The following is a 12,596-nucleotide window of genomic DNA, read 5'->3' as shown; positions in this document are numbered from 1 at the left end:
ACAATTTTTAAAATAAATTTCATCTCGTTAGCTTTCCAACGCTTTAAATGGGACTCAAATCCAACATCAGGAACTCAAGTTATGAAATTTTGAAGTTCTACAATAATTTTGAATTTTCCTGCGATTCGCTTACGGAAATTTCACTCTGAAACTCATTTTTCTTCTACTTAAACATATTCCAAACAACTCTTAACATATCCCATGCTCCCAAATTCTGTATAACTCAAGAGATGGATCCTTTCGCCGAAATTCAATTTCCGAAACACCAAGATAACAATTCTCTTCGCAAACTTGCAACTGAAACATATCCGAGAAGCAAAGCTTCTCCCCCACTTTTCTTCAACAACTCCTGTAAACAAAAAAACAAGTACCGACAGTGTTCCCACACTTGTCGCACACTAAGGGATAAACAACTTTAGACAACTTGGCCGGACGGACCGACCTGCTCTGATACCACTAATGTAACACCCCATTTTCTACCTGGCATTTATAATAAAAGCATAGTTTCAAAAATTTTCCAACAAACATGAGATGTCACATTTCAACATAACACGACAACAATCAGACACATAACACTTTAATGAACAAAGAACAGAGAATGTTGGGAAAATGTTATTTTAAATTGCATGAGACGATGGTTTCTTGTGTTGACTTATTTCTGCTGCGTTAATGAACTGAAGTTGAATTCTATGCTTGCTTTTTTGTCGATTCATATGGATTATATGTGTTATATATCTTTGAATTAAAACCTGAGCAATATTTGTATGATGTTTCGATGTAACATCCCATTTGATAATGATTGATATGTTGTAATTACTTTGATTATTTAATTAATTACACAATGGGGAAATGGGGTGTTACAATGTATGAATGAAAAAAGGCAGGAAACTGTGACAAGTACTTGGCTTTTGCAGAATTGATAGAAGATTGCTTACCAATCTGCATGGTTGACGATTGACTCCCACTTGGTTGTGTGCATGATCTCTTTATAGTCTGACTCCCCTACGAAGCATCAGCATATTCCCACTAACTTGGATCACGATGCACATCACTTTCTTTCCCCTTTCTACTCTTCTTAACTTCTCTATTTGGTTTGTATTTGATCGGCGGTGGACACATTGAAGATGTGGATGGATAGGCAATATCATGAACTTTTTTCTTCAACGCCCTATGATCCACAATATCCATAGTACTAAATTGTCGCTTCAACTCTTCGCACTCCTCTTCTAAATCCCATTTCCCCTCGTCAGGACTCACCTCAGATTCATAAATTTGCAATTTTGTCCAAAACACGTGAATAGATTCCAAAAGTATAGGTATGCCTAGAATCTGGTAGCCGGCGAGCTGACACGCACACGGTAACCCATGTGTTGTTCTAATGTAACAGCCACACCTCTGCTTGCTCTCACCAACAAATTTGACTCTTTCTAGTTCCTTTCTAATGATTTGTATACACTGCCTTGAAACAAAATTGTGCAATTTAGAATAGAATGGAGTGTTATACCGATGCTCAATGTTGACGATACTTTTTGAAACGACACTCTTATGGAACCTAGATGCAACTTCAACATTGTGTTCACAGCCTCCCAACTTGCACATAATTCACCACGACTTGTCGTCAACATGTTCTTCAGTCTCCAATGTGCATACTCCACCCTACAAATCATAGACACATTAAATAAACAACTCAAAAATAGAAAACATAACCATATGTTCTTTTAGAATGTACCTGTTTGTTTTTGTGTTCCCTAAATGATTGACTCTGTTAGTCCATGCAGCAACAAATCTTTCTTTATATGGTGTTAACCATCTTTTTTTCACATACTTGACAAATGATGGAATATCACCACATACACTCTCGAAGTGGTTGAGATGTACTTCAAATTCGTCTTCTGTATTTGAATACATCATGTTGTTCCATTGATCCATGACATGTTCTTGTTTTTTCTGATTTGACATACTCTTTACATTTCATGCTAACATTTTTTGAAATATGAAATGTACACAGCAGATGAGACACATTTGGATACACAGAATCAATGGCATTCATTAATGCAAGTTTCCGGTCCATCACCATGACGTTATCTGGTAGCAACTTCTCAGAATAGAATAATTCCTTGACCCTTTCTAGTGCCCATGTCAAGTTCTCCTTGCTTTCATGTTCAAAATATGCAAAGCAACTGAAAACGTCAATTTTATTGATGTAACACCAACAATCTCAAGCAGTCTGCACGATTAAAAAATCATCCATAAACTAAATCGTTCTACTTATTTTTAAGATGGGAGAAATTAATATTAAAAATCTGACCTGTTTGTCTCGTACGTGTAATAAAGAATCAACACCAGTGGAAACATATTCAACAACTTGACCGAGTCAGGGTGTGTCCAGAAGATATCAGCCACAATATCTGAATCCTCCTTATTTCTAGACCAACATTTGCATTTCTGTTAGTGCACCTCTCTTGCCCAGTCTGAATGTTGCTCTAGCTTTGTAATTCTGGGTAATACTCGTGAGATTTTTTGGATCTTTGTCTTTCAAAGCAGACGCGATGTACCTTGGTGCCATACTGTACTTCGTCATGTCACTCACAAACTTTCTTTTATCATCTTTTAGACGCCCCAACATGTCATGACCTAACATATCCTTATCTAGAATATGATTATGCATCCCACATCTAACCACCACCATCCAACCAATACCACTCGGAGCATATCTCAGCCTAAATGGACATCTAAGCCTCATAGTATAACTGTCATCAAAAGAGGCCGCATCTACATTTTTCTTTTTGTAATTTCCTCCTCGGTCACAACCCATAATCAATTTATCCTTCCTTCCTCGCATTCCATTAGAAGAATCATATCATATTGTAACAACAGCAACACCATGAGTTCTTCCAATAGCACGTGCCCGTTCTAGAACCTTATCTCGTGATTCAAAAATCTGACAATCACAAAAACGTACAGTGACATAACTGCAAGAAATAATGTAAACAAAAGACTTTTTTGTATGACATGAGGTAAACATACTGTATCTGTCATGAAGAACTGTGTAAGATCACTGCAAGAATCCGTAGAAGAAGCTGAAGCTGCCAGTTCAGGACCGCAAAGATACAAAAGTTGATCTGCCATACCGGAAATTTTAGGTTTAACGAAATTTCCGGTACACACCGAAAATTTGAAATTTCCGGCAACGAGTTATAAACCAGAAATTTGGGAAATTTCCGGTACGAGGTAATGAATTTTGCAAAAGTACCGGATTTTTAAAATATCCGGTAGTAAACAGATACCGGAATTTTGTGAAAATCAAATGATTTCCGGTATCGCACACAAAAGGGTACCGGAAATTTGCTAAAGGTGCCGAAAATTTACTTTCTCACAGTAATTTTTTTTTAAAATGGGATAAATTGTGAGGTAATGGTATAAGGGATATTTTTGGGAATATCGTAAATTTTGGGGGTGCCAGAGATGATTTGGGTGTGACAAGACAAATTCTCTGAAAAATGGTGTGTACCTTCAAATGAAAAAACACTTTTCTCTCGCTTGAGGAGAGAAAGCTAGACAATAGCTATTTTTCTTACTATTCTTTTTTTGACCTTATTTTTATTTTCTTTTATTAGCTAAATATCTTTTTCTGAGTTTTGATTAGAATTCTTCATATTGTTTCCCAATTTTTTTTGGCAACATGGAGAGCCAAAGCCCAAAAGGAAAACAAAAATAACTACAAGGGAATATGTTGTTTCCCAATTTTGCTTGCATTATTTATCTTTGAAACTACTAAGAAATTCGTGCTATCGCACGGTTCCCGTCTGGATTCACATTACATATTTATCAAACCATCATTTATAAAGTTTGAATTCACTATTCAATTGATTAACATTGACATAGTTACAAATATATGTTAATAATATATTTGTAAAGTTTTAAGCATTGATTCGTACTTACAATAATATTACAACAACAAGAGAAATATTTAAAAGATTAATATTAAAATGAACAGTCTACAACTGATATCTCATAGATACGTTTACATCTACCCGTGAATTCGGATGAGATAACAAAACTACCCGTGAATTCAGATAAGTTAACAAAACTCAGTTGAATTTAAATAGTTAATTGTAAAACTACATATTTCAATAAAATCATTTTCTCAATTCAAATAACATTGCTTTTGATATATTAGTCGATTTTTCCAAACCTAAAATTTATAACCTCTTCCCGTCAAATATAAGTTTTAAATCCTTCTTATTATATCATATTTACAATTTTTGCAAACATATAATATATGACACCTCCCCGTCAAATTTCAGTTATAAATGAATTTCTACACTACATGGTATCTTGAAATTTCAATTCAAATGAACATTTTCTCTATCTTTTTAGCTAGGAAAATTTCATAATAGACGTTTAACTCTACAAAATTTATAAAATTTTGGAATTTTTAAAAAATTTAAATTATTTGATATTTCATTGAATAATTTTAAATAAAATATAATAAATTTTTAAAAAATTTAACTAATAATAATAATTTTAAATTTATATAAAATTTAGTATGCTTGATAATAATATATAATAATAATAATAACTAAAAATTAAATTAATTGTTTATAAAACTCCAGTTTTAGAAAAATAAATTTTGATATTTGTAATAAAAAAGATAATAAAAATAATTGTTGATTAATCTAATTTAGATATTAAAAAAATTGTATGACTTGTATTAAAAATTTAAATACTTGCTATTGCTCATTACTATCCTCCTATCATAATAATTACTTATTATTAGCGTAAAAAAAACCAAAAATCATAATAAATATTAAAAAAATTCTAAGAATGTAATAATTACCTAATAAAATTATATGATATTACTATACACATTGTTTTGTACATTTGTTAAATATTTTTAATTTGCATTAATTATAAATGATCACTATTATATTAATAAGTTGAATAAATAATTTTAAATAGTAATTGTAAATTCAAAATAAATAATTAAACTTATTAATTATGGTCAATTTTTATTTATACGTTTTAAATATATAATTTTCAAAATATAATTTTCTATTCAAAATAACTATCTTGAAAAAGTAAACTGTTATTATTTTTTTGTTTTTATGTTAAAATTATTAAATAGTTTTTCATTTTAAATTTACAGAAGTTATCAACAAAAAAAAACTAAAAAATATATTGAAATAATTGTTTTATTAACCTAATTTGAATATTAAAATAAAATTTATAACTTGTATTAAAATTTTAAATAATTATTGTTGTTCATTATTACCTACCTATCACATAGATAAAATCGTAATAATTATTTATTAAAATTTAATTTAAATTATATATAAATATTTAATATAATTAATTAAAAACTAATAGAGATATTTATTGTTGTTGTTAAGTAACATAACTATTATAATACCATCAAAATTGAGAAGAATTGAATCAAACAATGAATGCATAAAGAATCAAACAATTCGTATTAATAGAGAAGCAATTTACTACATAGAGAATCAAACAATTCACATTAATAGCCGCAATTATAAATTATGATTGCATTCAATATCTAATGAAAGTGTCAATTAATAGGAGAGAATATTTAAAATTAATAAGTATTAATTAATTTAAATGAAAGTGTTATGCACGTGATGTGTTTGATGGAATGGTTGAGAAAGATGTGGTTGCATTGACGACTTTGATTTGTGGGTATGCTAAAGTCCGGAAGATGGTTGATGCAAGGTTGTTGTTTGATAAAATGGGGGAACAACATTCTTTTACTTGTACTACTATGGTTGTTGGGTATACAAATCGTGGAGACATAGGCTGCCAAGGAATTGTATGATGTCATGAGTGGCAAGGACGTGGTCACGCAGGTTGCAATGATTGTTGGGTATGGGAAGTTAGGAAATGTGAGTGAATCCAAAAGAATATTTGATGGGATATTAGTGCCACGAGATCCATCAAATGTAGATTAGTTTCTACTTGCACAAAACTTACATTTTTGAAGAATATGTTAATAGAAAAATCTATTCAAATCACCTAAACATGAACTAAATTAGTAAAAAAAACAATTTCAGAATCAATAAAAACCTTGTGCTTCAAAGACCAAATGTAATAAATTTGTATTGAAAGCTTACAATTTCTGAAGCAAAACCATTTTCAACCATCTCAGTTAGTTATATCAGTAAGATATGTATCAGAGTTTAAACAACAACCATATCAACCAAAGTTACATTAGTGATTTTCTTTGTTACAGTTCTAATATTACATCCCTTTAAATTTATCTCAATATAAAATAAAGTATTATAGTCAAGCTTTCCACCCGGAAGTACTTTACATTAGTAAAAATGAAGATTACGGTACAGAACAAACAAAATTGCAAAAGAGATAATTGTAAGTTTTGGTCACGTTTTTCCCTCATGCCAGCTCACACCTTGATCACGCATTACATCCCTTCATTCCCCCATAAGTAACAACAACATCATATCTGAAAAGAAACAAAAATCATCATCAGGAAATCACACACAAAAAACTTCCACAACCCGTTACACACATAACCTTCTTACTCAATACCTTAGAACTGAAACTCAAAGACATTGAAGAAGTAGATCAAGTGCAAATACGCAAAGCTCACATCAAATTTGTCGCCGAATTTGTGAAAAATTGGTAGTTCTTTTCGCTACGACTAAGTGATGAATTTGGTAGATCTGTTTTTATGTTTTGGAAATTAAAACGTTTGAAATTTGTTTCACAAGTTTTAGAATTGGTTGACGCAAACACGGTGGAGACTTCTTGATCTTTAATCACAAATTCGTTTTTTTCAGAAGACGCCATTGTTGAACCTTGAAAAACTTCCGATCTTAAATGCTTAGCTTAACTTGTAGGGAAAAACGTGACGAGTGGTGGATGATAGATTGCAGAAGTGTAGAGGATCAGAACATGTAACACCCCATTGCTACCCAACAAATATTTAATAAAATCATAGTACAACATACAATGAAATGCTACAATTTTCAACTTTTTTTTAAAACATCAACACATAATTAATTGCATGTTAAACAGATACATAACACTTTAACACTTGGATGAACAAATAACAATAACTTTTAGTCTTCAAAATAAGATAACTTTTTAATACTACACAGCGGATTCATAAATTTCAACTTAATAGTCATAACATCTTTTGTTCAACTAAAACAACCTCAAAAACAGCAAGTACTCTACAAAATGAACTTAATATCCAATAATTGAGGTAATAACAACAACAAAACAACAAACGTTCATCCCCCTAGTGTTACGTATCAGAGCAACGACACCGACTTGAACTAATGAAGGTCAATAGCTTTCATTCCTGATTACCTGCACGTTACCAACATAGGAGTAACATTCAAACAGAAGGCGTGAGTGTTATACCCCAAAATTTGCCCGCATATTTTTCAGAGAGAAGACAACAGACTTCTGTCTAAAAATTGGGAGTTTCATATAATCTTGGATTTTATTTCGTAAATATCCTGATTTTATGAATACTCAGTTTTTAGAAGGTTTTATACGGTATTTTGGTTCGCTGTTGAATTTATTCTTACACAAACGCCAAATACTGTTTATCACTTCACACACGCTGTTTATTTGAGATTTATTTTCAGATAAATAATACTGACGCAATTGGTACAGAATTAAATTTTGCAGGCGCAAAGTCCGGGGTTTCAGACTGTACTGGTAACAATTAAATTATTATTAGTTTTTGTTTCCCACTAATTTTTGTACTATACTATTGTTTTCAAATCTTTTCCTTTCTTTTCAAATCTATTTCTTTCAAATCAAATCCTAACTTTATTCCATACACTTTCTTTCAAATCCTACTACCACTCAAATTTTCCTTTTTTGTACGGTATCATTTCATTCCCCAACGTCTCTATCCTTCTTTTCACTCTATAAATACCCCTCATTTTTTTCATAAATTCTCACATCAAATTTCACTCATTTCCCAAATTTCTATCTCATAATTATTTTCTCTTCTTCCCCGGCAAAAATGGCAAAGTGGATGGACACGTTTTTTCTTATGGTCATCACTGTTTTGGTGGTGATCATGTCTTTTTTCTGTCTGCATAGTCCTGAAAAATGAGGACCTGGGATGTTTACACTCCCGTGCATCTATATATTGTTATTTGTAGCATGGGTTTTCAATCGTCATACTTAAAGTTTGTCGTATCTTTTGCTTTCAAATAATGTATCGTTCATTTTGTCGTACTGTTCGCTATATTATTATGTAATATTTGTACTGTCAGTATTAAAAATTATATTGTCTGTCGTACCGTCGTTTAATTATCAAGATAGTATTATGTGTGTTTATTGCTAGTTAAATATTTATTTGTCTGTGCATTAAATATTTTTTCAAGATTATTATCGGTAATTTCGTTCGTGTACGGTATATTTTATTTATTTATTATGTTTGTGTTTTTCTAACAACTCATGTAAATAAATTTTCACCATTAACACAATAAAAAAACAAAAAAGAAAAATTAACTTTAACTGTTAAAGTTTTCACTTTAACTGTTAAAGTTTTCACTTTAACTGTTATGGTAATTCCCGGACAGCCAGTTAACAGTCAAACCCGCTGACAACAAGATTCTCCGTGTTTGTACTATCATTCAAATCAATATTTCATATTTCAAAATTCCAAGATTGTTGTTCTAGAATTCTTCTGATAATCACATGATCAGCAGAGACTCAACACTGCACAAAAATCAGGTACGCTTAACTGTCTCCTACACAAACAGTCCCTAACTAGGTTTTTTGTTTTTTTTCAGGAGAACACGTTTTTTGAGACCTAAAATGGATTTCATGGACCTCCATATGTCTCAAAGTACCACCAGAAAAATTTTCAAACTTCAATTCGCTCGGACGCACAGTCAGCAGCTCAAACAGTCAACAGACGACCAATTTGACCGAAAAGTCAACAGACAGTCAAAAAATGAAATTTTTTGTCAACATCCATATTTTGTCAAAAGATTCATCATTTTATCAATGGTTGATCATAATTCATCAAGTAAAGTTCAGAAATCAACAAAACCCTAAGTTTCAAAATTAGGGTTTTCTCCTAAAAAGTCAACTGAACTTTGACCGGCCATAACTCTCTCCTCGTTCATTTAAAAAATTACAACCAAAGCTTGTTTTGAAGGAAATTCAATTATATTTCAAATGAAATTGATCCCATGGTCATTGGATTTACCATTTGGAAAATATGAGCCAGGACATTACAGATCATTTTCAAAGTCAACAAAAAGTGGTTTTTTGTCAAAGGCCATAACATCAAGATAACTTCTCCAAATGCAAAAAAGTTTCCAAAGTAGCTTGTAGAGGACATCTTGAGGTTTCTAAAAAGTACAAGAACTCCTTCATATGATCAAAATTGAGGGAGATATGCCTTGTTGAAGTTGGCTATTTTTTGGGAAAATGCATGAAACTAGCATTGATCAAAAATGTTTTTTTTCAAAAGAGGCCAAGCATTCATGATCCAAATATGTTTCTAATGATGTTAAAGGGCTCCCATGACCAACATTTGGCCCATGACATTTTTGTTTCTTTTTTAATTTAATTTTATTACATTTAAAATTAAATTAAAAAAGAAATGGTTCAAGACAATTATCCAAGGCTTTTGTCCTTAGGTTGAGTCACCAAGATGGCTTAACTTCTGCATCATAGAGATTGTACAGCAGGCCTAGAGCAAGAGGGTGAAGAAAAATGAAGCCATGGCCAAAGAATTCAAAGCTTTATATATTAAAAAATTCAAAAGTTCAAAGCAATCAATAATTGTTAGCTTAAGTTTGCAGCACTCTTGTTGCTCATAAATAGCTTAGCATACTTCAGTAAGAAGGGAGACACAAATTCAGAACAAACACATGCTTGTATCACTCTTGTATCAAACTTGAAATTTTCAAAGAAATTTGAATTTCAAATTTTTAGTTTAAGCTAATTTCAATCCAAACTAAACATTCAAACATCTTCCTCAAGTATCACTGAACCTATCCAAATCAATTTCAAGCCTCAAAGCCTCACAAATCGAGCCATACAAGCCACGGTTTATTCAAACATAAACCAACACGAATCTGATTATTCATGCATATTCAATAAGATGTAATCCCATATTTGTGTTTAGTTTGGTGCTCTAATCATTTCTGGAGCTTTAATTGAGTTTTAATGGCCATTTGTAAAATATACCATTTTAGGGTTCTTAAGCTAAAATTTGGGATCCTTTGATTTAGGCAAAATTAGGAGAAACTAAGGGCATATTTGAACTCAGGGGACAATTTTAAGTTGAACCATGGTCTCCTAATTAATTTATCTTGCTTGTATGAAGTTTTGACATGTGCAGGTCTTGTAGCTACGGACGAAAACCGTCACTAAAAGCTCTACCTACTGTTGCAGAGCCTATAGCAACGGAGAGAGGAAGAAGATGAAGGCGTGGCAAGCTCTGGTTGGCCAGAACGCGCGCGCCAGTCTTTTTTTAAATTCTTGGTTCCCATGTGTGCTTTCCATCATATTTCCCTGCACCCTCAATATCTGAGCCACATGATCATCCTGCCAGCTCATCCAACGCGCCTGAACATGCATCCATACCATAGACCTTCCAGCCAACCACACCTGATCACTTATTTTATATATTTTCTATTTTATTTTATTTTCTTTGCAAAATTATTTAAAAATAGTTTTAAATATAAGAAAAATATAATAAAAATATTTTTAGGGTGATAAAATAATTAATTAATTTTTGACACAAAAATATTTTATTTTTCTTCATAATTAAAATATTTTGTTTAATTAATTAGATAATATTGTTATATTTATCTTTTAATTATTTCTAACCCATCAAAAAATCAGAAAAAATATTTTCATTTATTTAAATTAGGTTTATATATTATAAAATAATTTTGTACATATTTAGAATATTTTTCTCTTTAAGTTTAAATTATGTGTATAATTATTTGTATAATTATATGTTAATTAATTTAATAATCTCCAAAACAATTTCAAAAAATCCCAAAAAATTAATTTTATTTTAAAATTAATTAACACACAATTTGGACATATTTTAGACTTAATTTTTTAGGTTTAAATTTTATTTCTAATTCCTAACCTTTTAATTAAATTAATTATGCATTAATTTTAATTAAAATCAATCATCCAAAAATATTTTCCTTTTATCTTATTGCAATTTAAATTCATAGATAAGTGTATAGGTTGTCAAATTTATGTAAATAGCGTAGTTTACATTTCTCGCACAATTGATGTAATAGCGTAGATTTATTTTCTGCATTTTACATTCCCGCACTTTAATTTCTGTACATATAAAATTGCGTGTATGGCAAAGATAATAACTGAAGCGCTAAATCATTAATTTCAAAGACAAAAATATCTGAAAATAAAACACAATCACACTTGCACCTCTTAGGGTAATCCCTCTGTTACTCTTTCCAAAATCAATTCTATTGTTTCAAAGGCGATTCAAATAATTTCTTTCTGTATCCAGTCAAAGAAAATTTTCTAAAAGAAATAAGAAAGGACCTTACGAACTTAGGGTAAATCTCTTAATTGCTTGCTCAAATCAAATAAAACAACAAATGTTTCACATATCACTGTTTTTCCAAAACAAAACTTTCAAAAAGACAAACACTTTGTATATATCCAAACAAGGATCATTACGAAGTTAAAAACTTTTTTTCAAACCATCAAAACATCGTTCGAAAGATAAAACACTTTGTATACATCCGCACAAGGATCATTACAAAGCTATTTCTTTACAAAAGTATTTAAAACCACATACAAGCTTTTCAAAGCAAGACAAATGATTCAAACAAGTGAGCAAAGCAATTAAGAGCCCATGGATAACCATGGATACAAAGGGGTGCTAATACCTTCCTTTTGTATAACCTACCCCCGAACCCAAAATCTCTTAAAGGTCTTTTTCTGTTTCTTTTATAAACCTTTCCTTAATTGGATAAAATAAAAGTCGGTGGCGACTCTCTGATTTTCACAACTCAAAAATAAAAGAAGAGTCAGTTCGTATCCCACGAAAAAATCCGAGGACGACAGAACTGGCGACTCTGCTGGGGATATCAAAAACAAAATGTTTTCAAAAGGGGTTACCTTAGAGTTTAGATCACTTCGATGTTTTCAATTGCTTGTCTTGTTTGCTCTATTTTTCAAAGGTTTGTTTGGGTATTGGATTTACTTGTGTGAAAGATTCTAACCCGAATCTCGAGATACCTTAAGTATGTGACAATAGACCAAGGAAACTGTACGGCATGTACCGATACGGTTGATCTGGTAGTCACCGTTAGTGCGACACTTTGGTCTTACTGATATCCCTTGAAAACGATCAAGGAGTATGTTAGGCTTCCGAAATGTCATTAAGCACTAATTTGTCTTAGAACCTTTAGTTGAACTTGACTAGTGGCCTATTAAGTGACTGGCTTTGAAATTGATCAAAGTTAGTTATCCTCGAGGAATATTTTGATCGGCCGTCCGAGTGCCGTATTGGGATGTTATCTCCAAGGATCATAGAACCCGAATACCATTTTAAGACAGGTTTTAACCAACTCAACTTC

This window comes from Vicia villosa, unplaced genomic scaffold, assembly GCF_029867415.1.
Source record: "Vicia villosa cultivar HV-30 ecotype Madison, WI unplaced genomic scaffold, Vvil1.0 ctg.002268F_1_1, whole genome shotgun sequence".
In the NCBI taxonomy this organism is placed as follows: Eukaryota; Viridiplantae; Streptophyta; class Magnoliopsida; order Fabales; family Fabaceae; genus Vicia; species Vicia villosa.
This window is presented reverse-complemented; position numbering follows the sequence as displayed.